Consider the following 13,443-nt stretch of genomic DNA (forward strand, 5'->3'; position numbering starts at 1 on the left):
TTTATCTACCACCACTTCTTTCCAGCCCACATATGCCCTACATTTTAGCCACACTATACTATTCACCCTCTCCTAGGTAGATGATGTAATTTCAAGCCTTTATTTTGTTCATATCCTGCCCTCCCTTTACAACTTACTCTTCTCCAACTTCCTCTGCTATGAATAAGGCTCAGATGAACTTCCCATCCTTTCTGGTACCTTCCCAAGTCATGTTTAATTTTTTTTAAAGTTTTACTTCCAATAGCACTTAGTACACACTGAGTTTAGAATTTGTTACAGGATATTAGGCCAAGGCAGAAATATTTTCATTCATCCTGTATGCCCAGCAACAAGCCTGGTTCATAGCAACTGCCAGGGATCCTCAAATAAGTCAGTGAATAAAATAGTAAATGAATACATAATCTTATTAAAGATTTTAATAAAAATAAATTACTTTGGCAAAATAAATAGGATAGACACTTCAAAATGAGTACCTCTAAATGTCATGGTAATCACACAAAATAGATATTATCAACCACCTTTCACCAATAAAGGAATTGGGGCTCAGAAAGACAAATGATTTTCCTAAGGCCATGGAGCTAAGAAATGACAGTCAGAATTGAAAGCCAGGTTTGTTCCTGATTCAAAGTCTGCACTGTGAGGGCGGCACAAGGATCTTCATCTGTGTCCTGATCCAACGGCTTTTAGATCCATGCTTGCTTCCATCAACGTACTTCTTACACAGTTTATATTCTGGAGTCAGATTTCTTCATCACCAGCTCCCAACTTTTTCTTCAAAACATTGCAAATCTGTTTTTGGAAGGAGGCACATACTCATATATCAGCATGGTTGTCTCCTAACCCTGTCCTCAACCCATGGGCACCTGGACCTTCAAAAGACCCCATTGTTTTGAACACTTTCAAATTACATGTATCTGTCTTCACTACTAAAATAAAGTATACTTGGAACAAAACATATGGAATATTCACCAACAGTTTAGGACACTAGGACAAGATGTCTACACATTCCCTAACAAGGATTCTTTTTTTCTTTTTTTTTTTTAATATCTTTGTTGGAGTATAATTGCTTTACAATGGTGTGTTAGTTTTTGCTGTATAACAAAGTGAATCAGCTATACATATACACATATCCCCATATCTCCTACTTCTTGCATCTCCCTTCCACACTCCCTATCCCACCCCTCTAGGTGGACACAAAGCACCAAGCTAATCTCCCTGTGTTATGCAGCTGCTTCCAACTAGCTCTCTATTTTACATTTGGTAATGTATATATGTCCATGCCAATCCCTCAGTTCGTTCCAGCTTACCCTTCCCCCACCCCATGTCCTCAAATCCATTCTCTACTTCTGCAAGTTTATTCCTGTCCTGACCCTAGGTTCTTCAGAACCTTTTTTTTTTTTTTTTGGATTCCGTATATATGTGTTAGTAAACAGTATTTGTTTTTCTCTTTCTGACTTATTTCACTCTGTATAACAGTCTCTAGGTCCATCCACTTCACTACAAATAACTCAATTTCATTTCTTTTTATGGCTGAGTAATATTCCATTGTATATATGTGCCACATCTTCTTTATCCATTCATCCATCCATGGACACTTAGGTTGCTTCCATGTCCTGGTGATTGTAAATAGAGCTGCAATGAACATTGTGGTACATGACTCTTTTTGAATTATGGTTTTCTCAGGATATATGCCCAGTAGTGGGATTGCTGCATCATATGGTAGTTCTATTTTTAGTTTTTTAAGGAACCTCCATACTGTTCTCCATAGGTGCTGTATCAATTTACATTCCCACTAACAGTGCAAGAGAGTTCCCTTTTCTCCACACCCTCTCCAGCATTTGTTGTTTGTAGATTTTTTGATGATGGGCATTCTGACTATTGTGAGGAGATACCTCATTGTAGCTTTGATTTACCTTTCTCTAATGATTAGTGATGTTGAGCATCCTTTCATATTTTTGTTGCCTATCTGTATAGCTTCTTTGGAGAAATGTCTACTTAGGTCTTCTGGCCATATTTGGACTGGGTTGTTTGATTTTTGATATTGAGCTGCATGAGCTGCTTCTATATTTTAGAGATTTATCCTGTCAGTTGCTTCATTTGCAAATATTTTCTCCCATTCTGAGGGTTATCCTTTCATCTTGTTTATGGGTTCCTTTGCTGTTCAAAAGCTTTTAAGTTTCATTAGGTCCCATTTTTTTATTTTTGTTTTTATTTCCATTTCTCTGGGAGGTGGGTCAAAAAGGATCTTGCTGTGATTTATGTTATAGAGTGTTCTGCCTATGTTTTCCTCTAAGAGTTTGATGGTGTCTGGCCTTACATTGAGGTCTTTAATCCATTTTGAGTTTATTTTTGTGTATGGTGTTAGGGAGTGTTCTAATTTCATTCTTTTACATGTAGCTGTCCAGTTTTCCCAGCACCACTTATTGATAAGGCTGTCTTTTCTCCATTGTATATTCTTGCCTCCTTTATCAAAGATAAGGTGACCATATGTGTGTGGGTTTATCTCTGGGCTTTCTATCCTGTTCCATTGATCTATATTTCTGTTTTTCTGCTGGTACCATATTGTCTCGATTACTGTAGCTTTGTAGTATAGTTTGAAGTCAGGGAGCCTGATTCCTCCAGCTCTGTTTTTCTTTCTCAAGATTGCTTTGGCTATTCGGGGTCTTTGGTGTTTCCATACAAATAGTGAAATGTTTTGTTCTAGTTCTGTGAAAAATGGCATTGGTAGTTTGATAGGGATCACATTGAATCTGTAGATTGCTTTGGGTGGTATAGTCATTTTCACAATGTTGATTCTTCCAGTCTAAGAACATGGTATATCTCTCCATCTGTTTGTGTCATCTTTAATTTCTTTCATCAGTGTCTGATAGTTTTCTGCATACAGGTCTTTTGTCTCCTTAGGTAGGTCTATTCCTGGGTATTTCATTCATTTTGTTGCAATGGTAAATGGGAGTGTTTCTAAGAAGGATTATTTAAAGGCATGTCTGGGCTCTTACTGAGGCAACATATGTTGGGTGGTAAGGTGAAAGCCTGGTATTAGCTATGTGATGGTTACTTGAGCTTTCCACAGGAAGATGGTGACACAAAGATTATATAAGATAAATGCAGATGATCGAAAACAATCATGAAATTGCAGAACCTGTAAATGAGAGGTGTCTTCACCATCCTTCCAGTCCAACCAGAATCATTTTGGACTTTTTTTCTCTCCCTCATCCTCCTTCAGCAAGTCCTGCCGACACCCCCTCCAAAACACACCTGGATCTGGCCTCTCCTCTGTTCCCATGCAAACCCACCACCCACAACAAGCTGTCCTCTTGTGTCACCTGGTGATTTCTTGGCCTCCTACTGGTGTAGACAATCTCACTCTTAACACCTTTCTTCCTCTCTCTACCTGGAATTCACAGTCATCCTTTCAAACTACAAACCAGATTAAGCACCACCTGCTTCAACCTCCCAAGGCTTCCCATCAAGTGTAGGAGGAGATCCAAACTCTCTCTCATGTCTCACAAGGTCCTCTGTGGTCTGGTCCTGCTGGCCTCTGGACTGCCTCTCCTCCTTGGGGCCTGGCAGGGCCATCTGAGCACCTGTGCAAGGGTTCCAAGAAGAGGCATTATTCTTGCTCATGGCAGCAGCAGTTCAGCTTTGCTTACTTCACACCTGCTTGCTCTGTGCAATTGTTCCTCTGATGACCTTTTTAAGCACTTGGGTTTTCTACCTCTGGTCTAGTTGGTTTTAAATTCCACCTGGATACCGGCATTGTTATCTCTTGTTTTGCCATTAGTAGGATTCCCTTGACACTCATTCTAGACACAGGCCCATCCCAGTGTCTGGGAACTTAGAGAAGAGGGACTCACAAAGCCCAGAGCTCCTCTCTGGGTATCTATCCCACTCCTCAGGCTCCTCTCTGGGCATCTACTCCATTCCTCGGCCAGCCTGCCACACAGCCCTCTTCTCAGATCCAAGTTTTCCAGACTCTGGATGCCTGTATCTGGCCTTGATTTCAGTATCCAGAGAGGAGATGTCAGGATTCCTAACTGGAAAGATTTCCTTGACAATGACTGGCCTTGAATCTCCAAGTACAATCTTCTCTAGAGCTTTTAGACTCTGGACTCCACCATCTTGTTGACTTCCTCAAGATACTACTCCTCTCCTTAAAATCATTCCACTTTTTTTGGGTAATAGTTTGTGCTAATATTCTCAGATATACTTAGAACTATACTATATCTATGAGTATATTTATTTTAACTCTTAAAAGTTATTTTTATAATTAGGTGGAGACAAACTATTCTTAATATTAACATATAATTAATGTTTTTCAACAAGGATGAGAATGAAACAGCTTATTAAAGCATACTCTATTTTATTTCCCATGGCGGAAACAAACACAACACCATATTTGTGCTGCTAAGGCAGTATTAGGTACTAAGTAATATTAAGGTATATTAGCTTTCAATTCCAAACTAAGAAATTGATTCATACATATTTTGTGAACTTAACTTAGATGTGAAAAAAACAACTAAATCAATTTAAAGTTGTGTGGTTTAATTTCAAAATATGTGAATAAATATTGAATGGATTCATTCATAGTTAATGATTCGTTTAAATATAGAAAATTCCTCCCATGATATTTTGGACTAAGGTGAAAAAAAAAGTCTTAAAATTTTAAAAAGTAACAATCAATACCAAAGCCAGTTACTTTCCAAAAGTCTTCCAGAAACTTGAACTAGTCTGAAAACTTCAACAGGAATTGCTTAGAATCTATGATAGTGAATAACTTAGTTTTATCTGTATTAGTTTAATCTCTCCTTCTAGTGAAACACTACTCAAAGCTCAGACTGTCTGCCATATACAGCCTCCTAGCCAACTCATGCTTGTACGACATCTCTATTAAGATTGTAAATTCCCAGAATATAGTATCCCCTTAGGTAATTTATTCCAATACATTCACAAGTTTGATCTCAGCTGTCACTCAGAAGGACCAAGAAGATTTCCAAAATTAAAAATTAGAACCCAATTAATCTTCTGCATAATGTCAACATGTTTCATATTTCCTTTGGTGAGCCAAGAAATTTTGGAAGGTGACATCATGTCTGCGAAAATGTCACACCCGGCAGAAAAGATTCTTTGACTAATTATAGTAGCCCTTTTAGGTGATACTGTGCAGAGAAAGTGTTGAAAATTTACAGTTGTCCAAAAAGGAATAGAGCAGTTCACTTTTCTTCCACGTTACACAGGATTTGAGATCCATTGCTCAAGAACTCACAATCTTGTGGAATCACTCTCTTTAGGAGACATAGGACACATAGATGATAGGAATGGTTATCTTTCTGCTTTCCAGTACATTACAAAAGAGATTAATAACTACAGATATAGGGCAGCAAAAATTAAGTGTAGCAAATGGATGGTATCATTGTTGAAAAGACCAGTGAATTCCCAGTCCATTGCAGTTGTAGAGACTGAGCACAGTTCAGCATTTCCTCTCATGCTAATTGTTACTGGGAGAAGACTGCAGAGAATCGTTGTTTGTATGCAGCTAAAAAAAGCAGGGGTCTCGAATCCCAGTAAAATATTATTATATATTGTGGATTATTAAAAATTTTATCAGTTTTTGGCTACAAAATATTGTGTTTATCAGAAAGATATTAAACAACATAAATATTTTGTTAAAGACCTTGCTTAATGTTCATTTCATTGCTAAAATAAACATGAAATAAAGATGAGGGTTAATACAGGAAGTCTTTTTTTCTGTTAGAACCAATTCGCTCTAGAGGAACACTGCCAAAAAAAAAAAAATGTGCTCCAATCCCTAAGTCCACCTCATTCTTTTAAGGAAATACATTTTTTAAAATAGCATGTGTTTGTATTTTGAAGAGCTTAAATAATACATAAAATATATGTTGTACTTCCTTCCTTAGTTATCTCATCCTTTTATAATATAAAATGAGATTTCTTTGTGGATCCTTTGTAAATTTGTTTCCACTCATGCACAGAGTACACAAGTTGGTCCCATATTTCCAGCTGTCCACCTGCATCTGAGCTTGGCTGCCCATCCATCCCCTGCACTCAGTGTGCTCACAGCCCAGCTCAGCACCCTCCTTCTCAAGCCTGCTTCCCTCTCTGAACTTTTGTCACTTCTATCCTGAGCCCGTGTTCCACATCCTGTCAACTTTAATTCTAATTCCACAGAGTCTCTCTTGTACCAATCTTTCTCCTTCTTGTTTCCATACCACTTTCTTTTTAAAAAATATTTTACTGAAGTATAATCGATTTACAATGTTTTTAATTTCTTCTGTACAGCAAAGTGACTCAGTTATACATATATATATATATATTCTTTTTCATATTCTTTTCTATTATGGTTTATCATGGGATATTGAATCCAGTTCCCTGTGTTATATAATAGGACTTTGTTGTTTATCCATCCTATATATAAGAGTTTGCCTCTGTTCATCCCAAACTCCCAATCCTTCCCTCCCCTACCCGGCCCCCTTTGGCAACCGCAAGTCTGTTCTCTATGCCTGTGAGTCTGTTTCTGTTTCATAGATAAATTCACTTGTATGATATTTTAGATTCCACATATAAGTGATATCATATGGTATTTGCCTGCTTTAATTTTCTAGTCCATGTTACCTCTTGTCTATATTCTGAGAGTATTTTTCTAGATTGTCTCACTAACTCCTTTCTGTCCCTGTTCTAATAAATCCTACTCATCACTTCCCATTCATCTTCAACATACAAAACTGCTATCCATTTATGTGCTCAGGAGTATTCTCTGGTGACCCATGTGCTAACAATCACGGCCCAAGTTCACTTCCACGGCTCCTCAGGCTTTGCATAATCTAACTTCACAGGTTATTTCCCATGACTTCGCTTCATGTATTCGAAGCCACAGCTTTTCATATCCTGCTTTCCTGCCTCTGTGTGTTGGCTCCACTGCTGTAGTTGTGTAAATTCATGCCCTCATCATCCGTAGGTACTACAATTCTCCATGCCTTTCAGGCCCTGCTTAAACGCCACCTTTTCCCTTAACCTTCCAATCTTGCCTGGTTCTCTTTTCTGAACTGAAATAGCAGTTGAATGGCACTACTCTGTCACTCATCATTTCCGTCTTGTGCCATATAGTCATTCCTGTAGGAATTTCATCTTCTGCCCACCAGAATCTAAGCTTCTTAAAAGGTAGCATCTTACTAATTTTTATGTCCCATTTGTCTTAGAAACTAAAATAGCTTATTAAACTAAAGATGGTTTGTATCACAAGGAATGATAAATTAAATATTATCTTTCATCAAGAAAGAAGTTGATTCTTCAATATTTGTCTTATTGTCAGAAATATTCAGTCATTTGAAATAAAAACACCAGTAGTGACTTACTTGATCCAGGGCAACTGTGACAAATAGAAAACCTACTGATACTTTCACATAAAACTCAGGGCACTTGGGCCTGCAGAGGCCTCGCTTTACTTGCCACACCAGAACATTAAGTGTTTTACAAAGCATGACCTTAAAATTATGAGATTGATTCCACAAGCCAACTAGGAAAACTGGAATCATTTTTTAATGCGTATATATCAAGTGATACCAAAACATCATAACTACTGTGATTAAAAACATTACATGAAGGCTGAAAATATATTGAATAGAAACACTTAGCCATATGGGAAGGAAATGTACTAATATATATGGGTTTAAATAAATCACGTCATAATACAATTGAAACGGATTTTAACAATGATTACCAATCCTCCTCTCAGCTTAGACGCTTGCTCCCCCAAACCTCATGAATCATCCAACCTCTTCTGGCATATTTTTAACAGCTAAAAGCTAACAACACTTAACAGCAACGCTTCATGATAGTTATACAATTTGAACAGTTGTAAATGCTGTTTTTACATATTTGAAAACTGGTCAAACTTTTGTTCCCATTCCTATATCTCTAGAGAAAAGTACATTCTAGTGAATGTCCACTAAATTCTTCCAAAACTACGAAGGCAATAATTGTGCTTACCCTAATTCTTGTGGAAGCGAAAAACACCATTCTTTCTTCAATAGTTATTAGATGATATCGTTTCCATGTTACACACTATCCTGGTCAATATAACCTAACACACTCCATTTTGCTTATTCATTTAGCACTTATTTATTGAGGTGTGGTACATGCAAGCATTAGGGTTTAAGCTGAGAAGGATACAAAGACAGACAAGGTGATTTACTTGCAAAGTAGACTTCTTTATTCTATGCCATTATTCCATTATATTTGCACTGGGAATCTCAGATCATTTGTTTTTATCTGGACATCTGCAAGTGTTACAGCCAATGTTGAATTATGTGGGTCTGAGAATCTTTCCAGAAACGTGCTATTGGCCAAAAGTTCCAAGTAAAACTAATATTCTATGTAAAATCCCAAGGAAATTTTTAAGCATGTCCTATACACTCAGACCAAGAATACATTGTTTGGTATATATGTGTGGCCTGTAAGAAAGCAAATACACAAAGGCTATCTTGTAATATTTGTCCTACATATGATAACGTAAAAAAAAAAATCTGTGCCATGTGTTCATTCCTGATTTTGATTTGGCCACCTGTACTGTGAGAGTTAGTCCAAGAGTTGGCAAAATGAGTCAATCTGAGCATAAGAAAACATCCAAGTCTGTCTAGATTTTGCAGAGGAAGGGACTTTTTCCAAGGATCACATAATATGATATCTGTACCCACTCTTGGGGATGGAAACTAATTATATATTCTAGCTTTTACTATTTTTTAAGTCAAAGCAGAGATGTGACGAGTCCAACTCATAAAAATTCAGGAGAATACATGTATGTTTTTTAACAGATGTGATGGCCTGCTATTTCAAACAGCTGAATTAGACTAACTTGGAAGTCTAAACCTGACCGCCTCTCTGAAGCCAACCATATAAATGATTTTAATTACCCCTGCATAAGTGGAACCATAATTTGGGTGTTATCAGACTTTCAGCTGCCACCGCTAACTTCCTGGACGCGGGTGTAGGCAAGTGAGGTTTTGAACTTGAAACTCTCAGCAGCCTGCTGGCAAAGGCTCTGTTCAGAGCTTATCGTGAAACAGCTCTACATCCAGTGACACTGGCCTCCATTCCTCTGCTACCTCCAGTGCTAGTCATGCCCTTCGCATTCTCCCCACTACAACATCAAAAGAGGGGCTGATAAACTCATAAAATGGTATTAATGATTTATTATCCCTCTCTGCACCTCTTGCATTTTTATAGGGGTCAAATGTGTAAAACATTCATGACTTGGAGTGGAATTTCAGGCATGACTGGTGAGCAAATTGCCATCTGAGACCCTTTCATGACACCCTGCAGACAGCTCCCTGCTTTGCCTACAGGTAAGGTAGCAACAGCTCTGCAAACTGTTGTCCTCTATGATTCATAAGATAAAAACAGTTATTTTAGATGCTTAGGGTTTAAGGATGGATGACTAGACATATATAAAATTACTCCACAGTGTCTGTATCATGAAAATGCGCCCCTTTCCTCCCCCAAAATGTACTGGATGTTGCATTCCTGGCTGACAGTCCCATGGGTCTCTTCACCCTAGCTAAACATCCAGACCCTCAGTAGAACTGTGCATTTGGGCCCACAGTGGTGCTGTGGGCTCTGTGTTTTTAAAGGACTCCATAGATGAATTTGATCCACACACGAGAAACTCTGTCCCACTGACATCACAGTTCTAGGTAGACAGTGGGTGGTTGATTTCACCTGTGATGGAGGCTGGGTTTCTCCAGCAGCCAAATACCCTGGTCTAGGTTATAAGTCTCTCTGAGCTAAACACACCCCCGCCATCTGGCTCACTGAACAGCTCTCCAACCACCTTGCTATCACCACAGTTGACCATACTGCTTGATCTTTAAAACCATAATACATACGGAAGAAATACACTGATCTCAAAGTCTTCTGAAACAAGAGGCTGAGAGCAACATGGAAGGGGAAGTTCTAACATTTTGGACAGTTAAAGCTGATCACAGGAAAAAGGTGAAGACAGAAATAAACAAAATTAACATGATCTCAAGATTAGAAACTAAGCCATGTATTAATAAAAGCAAGAGATCCATTCAGAGAATAAAATAGTAACTTCCAGAGAACTGGGCTGTTGGCGTTTGTGTTGTCCCCATCCAGCTCTATATAGAAAGGATTTTGTTTGGTTTTTCCCAGAGTCTTCCCTTTCCCCATTAAAGTCTATCCTCCAAATGGAAGTCAGCAGGATCCATTCAGTATATAAACCAGCGTATGTTTTGCCTTTGCTTCATCCCTCCAATGGCTCCCTGATTCTCTCAGACTAAATGTCAGGTCTTTACAACGACCTATGAGATGCTACCTGGTCTGGCTCTGGACACCTCTCTTGGTTCATCTCCCTCCTCCCTCTAGAGCATGGGGTCTAGCACGCTCACCTCTCAGCTCCCAACACTGCACCAGGGCCTTTGCATTTCCTGCCCCCTCTGCCTGGAACATTCTTTGGATAGCTTCAAGACTTAGCCACTAAATTTAGGCTTCTGTTCAAATGTCACATTATCATAAGGCTTTTCTTTTTTCTTTAAAATTGAAGTATAGTTGATTTACAATGTTGTGTTAGTTTCAGGTGTACAACAAAGTGAATCAGTTATATATATATATCTATATTCTTTTTCAGATTCTTTTCCCCTATAGGTTATTACAAGATACTGAGTATAGTTCCCTGGCTGTACAGTATGTCCTTGTTGTTTACCTATTTTCTATATAGTAGTGTGTATCTGTTAATCCCATACTCCTAAGTTATCTCTCACCCCCATCATAGGGCTTTCCTTGACCATCTACTGAAGTAACACATGAATCATCACTCCAGCCTCACCCTCCCTTTTTCTTCATAGCCCTTCATGTTGGCAGATGTATGTTTGTCTGTGCACTGTCTGACTCTCCCCCAGTAGACTTCGAGAACAGGGACCACAATTTCATCCACTTGCTTTATCTTTAAGGTCCATGACAGAGTCCAGCACATAGTAGGAGCTTAGTAAGAGTTGATTAATGACATAATGAATGAAATGGCCATTCCCATTTGCATAACTCATGCATAATTCCATTTTTTAATCCCCTATAATGATCTTGTAAGTATCACTAACACCAAGCTCAGAAAGTTTAGGAAATTTGCCCAAGAAATAAACAAGCAAATGGTGGAAGAAGTAGGCTTGCCAGCCCTACAGTCTGGGCTGTAGGCCAACCAATGCTGCTGACTAACGGAGAGACACATCGCCTGATGTTTATGCAAATTCGGATGTCTCTTGGTAAAATTAAAACGCCCTTCTCTTTATAAGTAGTGTGGATAGGAACCCCCGAAGGAAGGCTGAAAACCATTTGAAATTATCTGTTGTCTCTGAACATCCGTAGAATCTTGGGTCTAACTCAGTTTACAGCCTCCCAAGTAAGAGAAATATGGCTTGAAATTAAGGAGTCTTGTGAGCTCACTCCTTTTGAAAGGGAACAAATAAAACAGAGAGCAAAAGAGAATGAACGGCAGGGAAAAAAACACTTCCCCTTACCAGATACACTGAAACAGAACTGTCGAATGCAGGAAAATCTTGTAAAATGTTCCTCCAATGTAGGCCATTGAATAGAACTGTAATAAACTCTGACCCATAAAAAGTCATGTAAACATTATAACCTGGTTTTACTAGCCCTTTAAGCATGGGGAGCAATTGATCTAAAACAGCTTGGGTCTCCTAAGTTCCCGAAGTCTCTGCGAGCATCCAACCTCCAACATGGGTGTTCAAATGCCTCCGGCACTGAAAGCCAAAAATAGGACGGAGCTAGAAAATTGCAGCTATTTAGCTATTTGCCCAGGGCAGATGTTTGATATTTCCAAGAGCAGAACATCCAAAAGGAAAAGCTCCCAAGGAAAAGCTACTCTGCAGCACCTATTGCCATGGAATTACTTAATCGGCAGAGTCCAGAACCGAAATAAATATCCATGTGGACCTCAGCTGCCAGGTCCCTAAAAATCATACCAAGAAAGTTTTTCATTCAGTAAAAGAAGTCATATCACTGCCTCAGGACAGATCAGCTCTGATTATCTCCCTGCAGCTAAAAAGCTTTACTGTATGAAATATAAATGTGGAAACATTCAAGGGAGATTTTTACAGGTGTCAACATGAACGCTCATTCCATTACCCGTCCATGGAATGCTAGTTAAGCCTGCCTTGAAAATATCTTTTTTTTCTCCTGTTTTCCTAGAATCCAAAAGACATCAAGGAGAGCTAGCAGAAAACTAGGTAAGATGCCTGGTTAGCTGATTGTCAGATTGCTATACTTTCCTAATCTTGTTGGTAATTGCCCTTCCAAAGGACTTAGTGTCTGTGAGTCTGTCTTTGTTGAAAAGCAGGTGGTCATTCTGAGAGGAAGATGAGAGTAGTTCCAGAATGGGGACTTTAGCTAGTTGATGAGCGGTTGGAGGGAGAAACGATGCTTCTCAATACTTATACATATGTATAAGTATATATTCAGTGTGTGTATATATATATATATATATATATATATATATATATATATATATATATATATATTACTATGAAAAATTCTAAAAAAGGGTGTTGTTTGCCTAATGGGCACCACTTAGGTTCTTAAGAGAGACCTATCATTTTCCCTATCAAACAGAAAGAATTGATTAAGAAGCCTGGCAATAGACACCCTAAGTGTGCTTGTGACTCTGTGCAGAAACATTACAGATTACCTGCTCTGATTCTCCTCTTCTCAAAGTCACAAATACATCATATCTTAAAATGAAATACCATTCCACACTCCCAGTTTTATTTGTTTGTGTTTGTTTCTGCAAACAGATCATTAGCCTTCCAAAATAATAAGAGCCAGTGAAATGGATAAACTCATTCATGAAAACTAGTGGAGTCATTGTGGACAGAGCACAATAGCGAGTATGCGTGCATGTGTGTGTGTGTGTGTGTGTTACTGATGAAAATGAGGGTGGGATTCTAAAATTTTCAAGAAGTTGGAAGTTGCTTAATGACAGTTATTTTATCCAGTCTTGAGGGTAGGTGACAGTGGAACACTGAATGGGTCTGCTGTGGATGGAAGCTTGAATTCTTCTTGCCTTTGCCCTGGAGGAGAGAATGGGTTAGCAGAGTCCAAGAGGGAATACAGGGAAGATCGATCTGTATTACTGATCAAATGCAGTTTGGCAGATTGGTATTTTGGCCAATGACTGCATCTGTTGCCATTAAAAAGTCTTCAACAAATCATGTACATCAGACATTTCAGATGAGTGGCTTAAAATAAGATTTATATGAAAACACTTTGTGTTTCCAATTCATTGTGCCTCTAGTATCATTTTTCAAGTTCATTGGTTTGACAGTTGGTTGGAAAGAAAAATCTCAATCTTTCCCGAGAGTTGGCCCCAAGGATGAGGGTGTCCCCCATTATTGAAGACAG

The sequence above is a fragment of the Mesoplodon densirostris genome, chromosome 17 (assembly GCF_025265405.1).
Source record: "Mesoplodon densirostris isolate mMesDen1 chromosome 17, mMesDen1 primary haplotype, whole genome shotgun sequence".
Taxonomy (NCBI): Eukaryota; Metazoa; Chordata; class Mammalia; order Artiodactyla; family Ziphiidae; genus Mesoplodon; species Mesoplodon densirostris.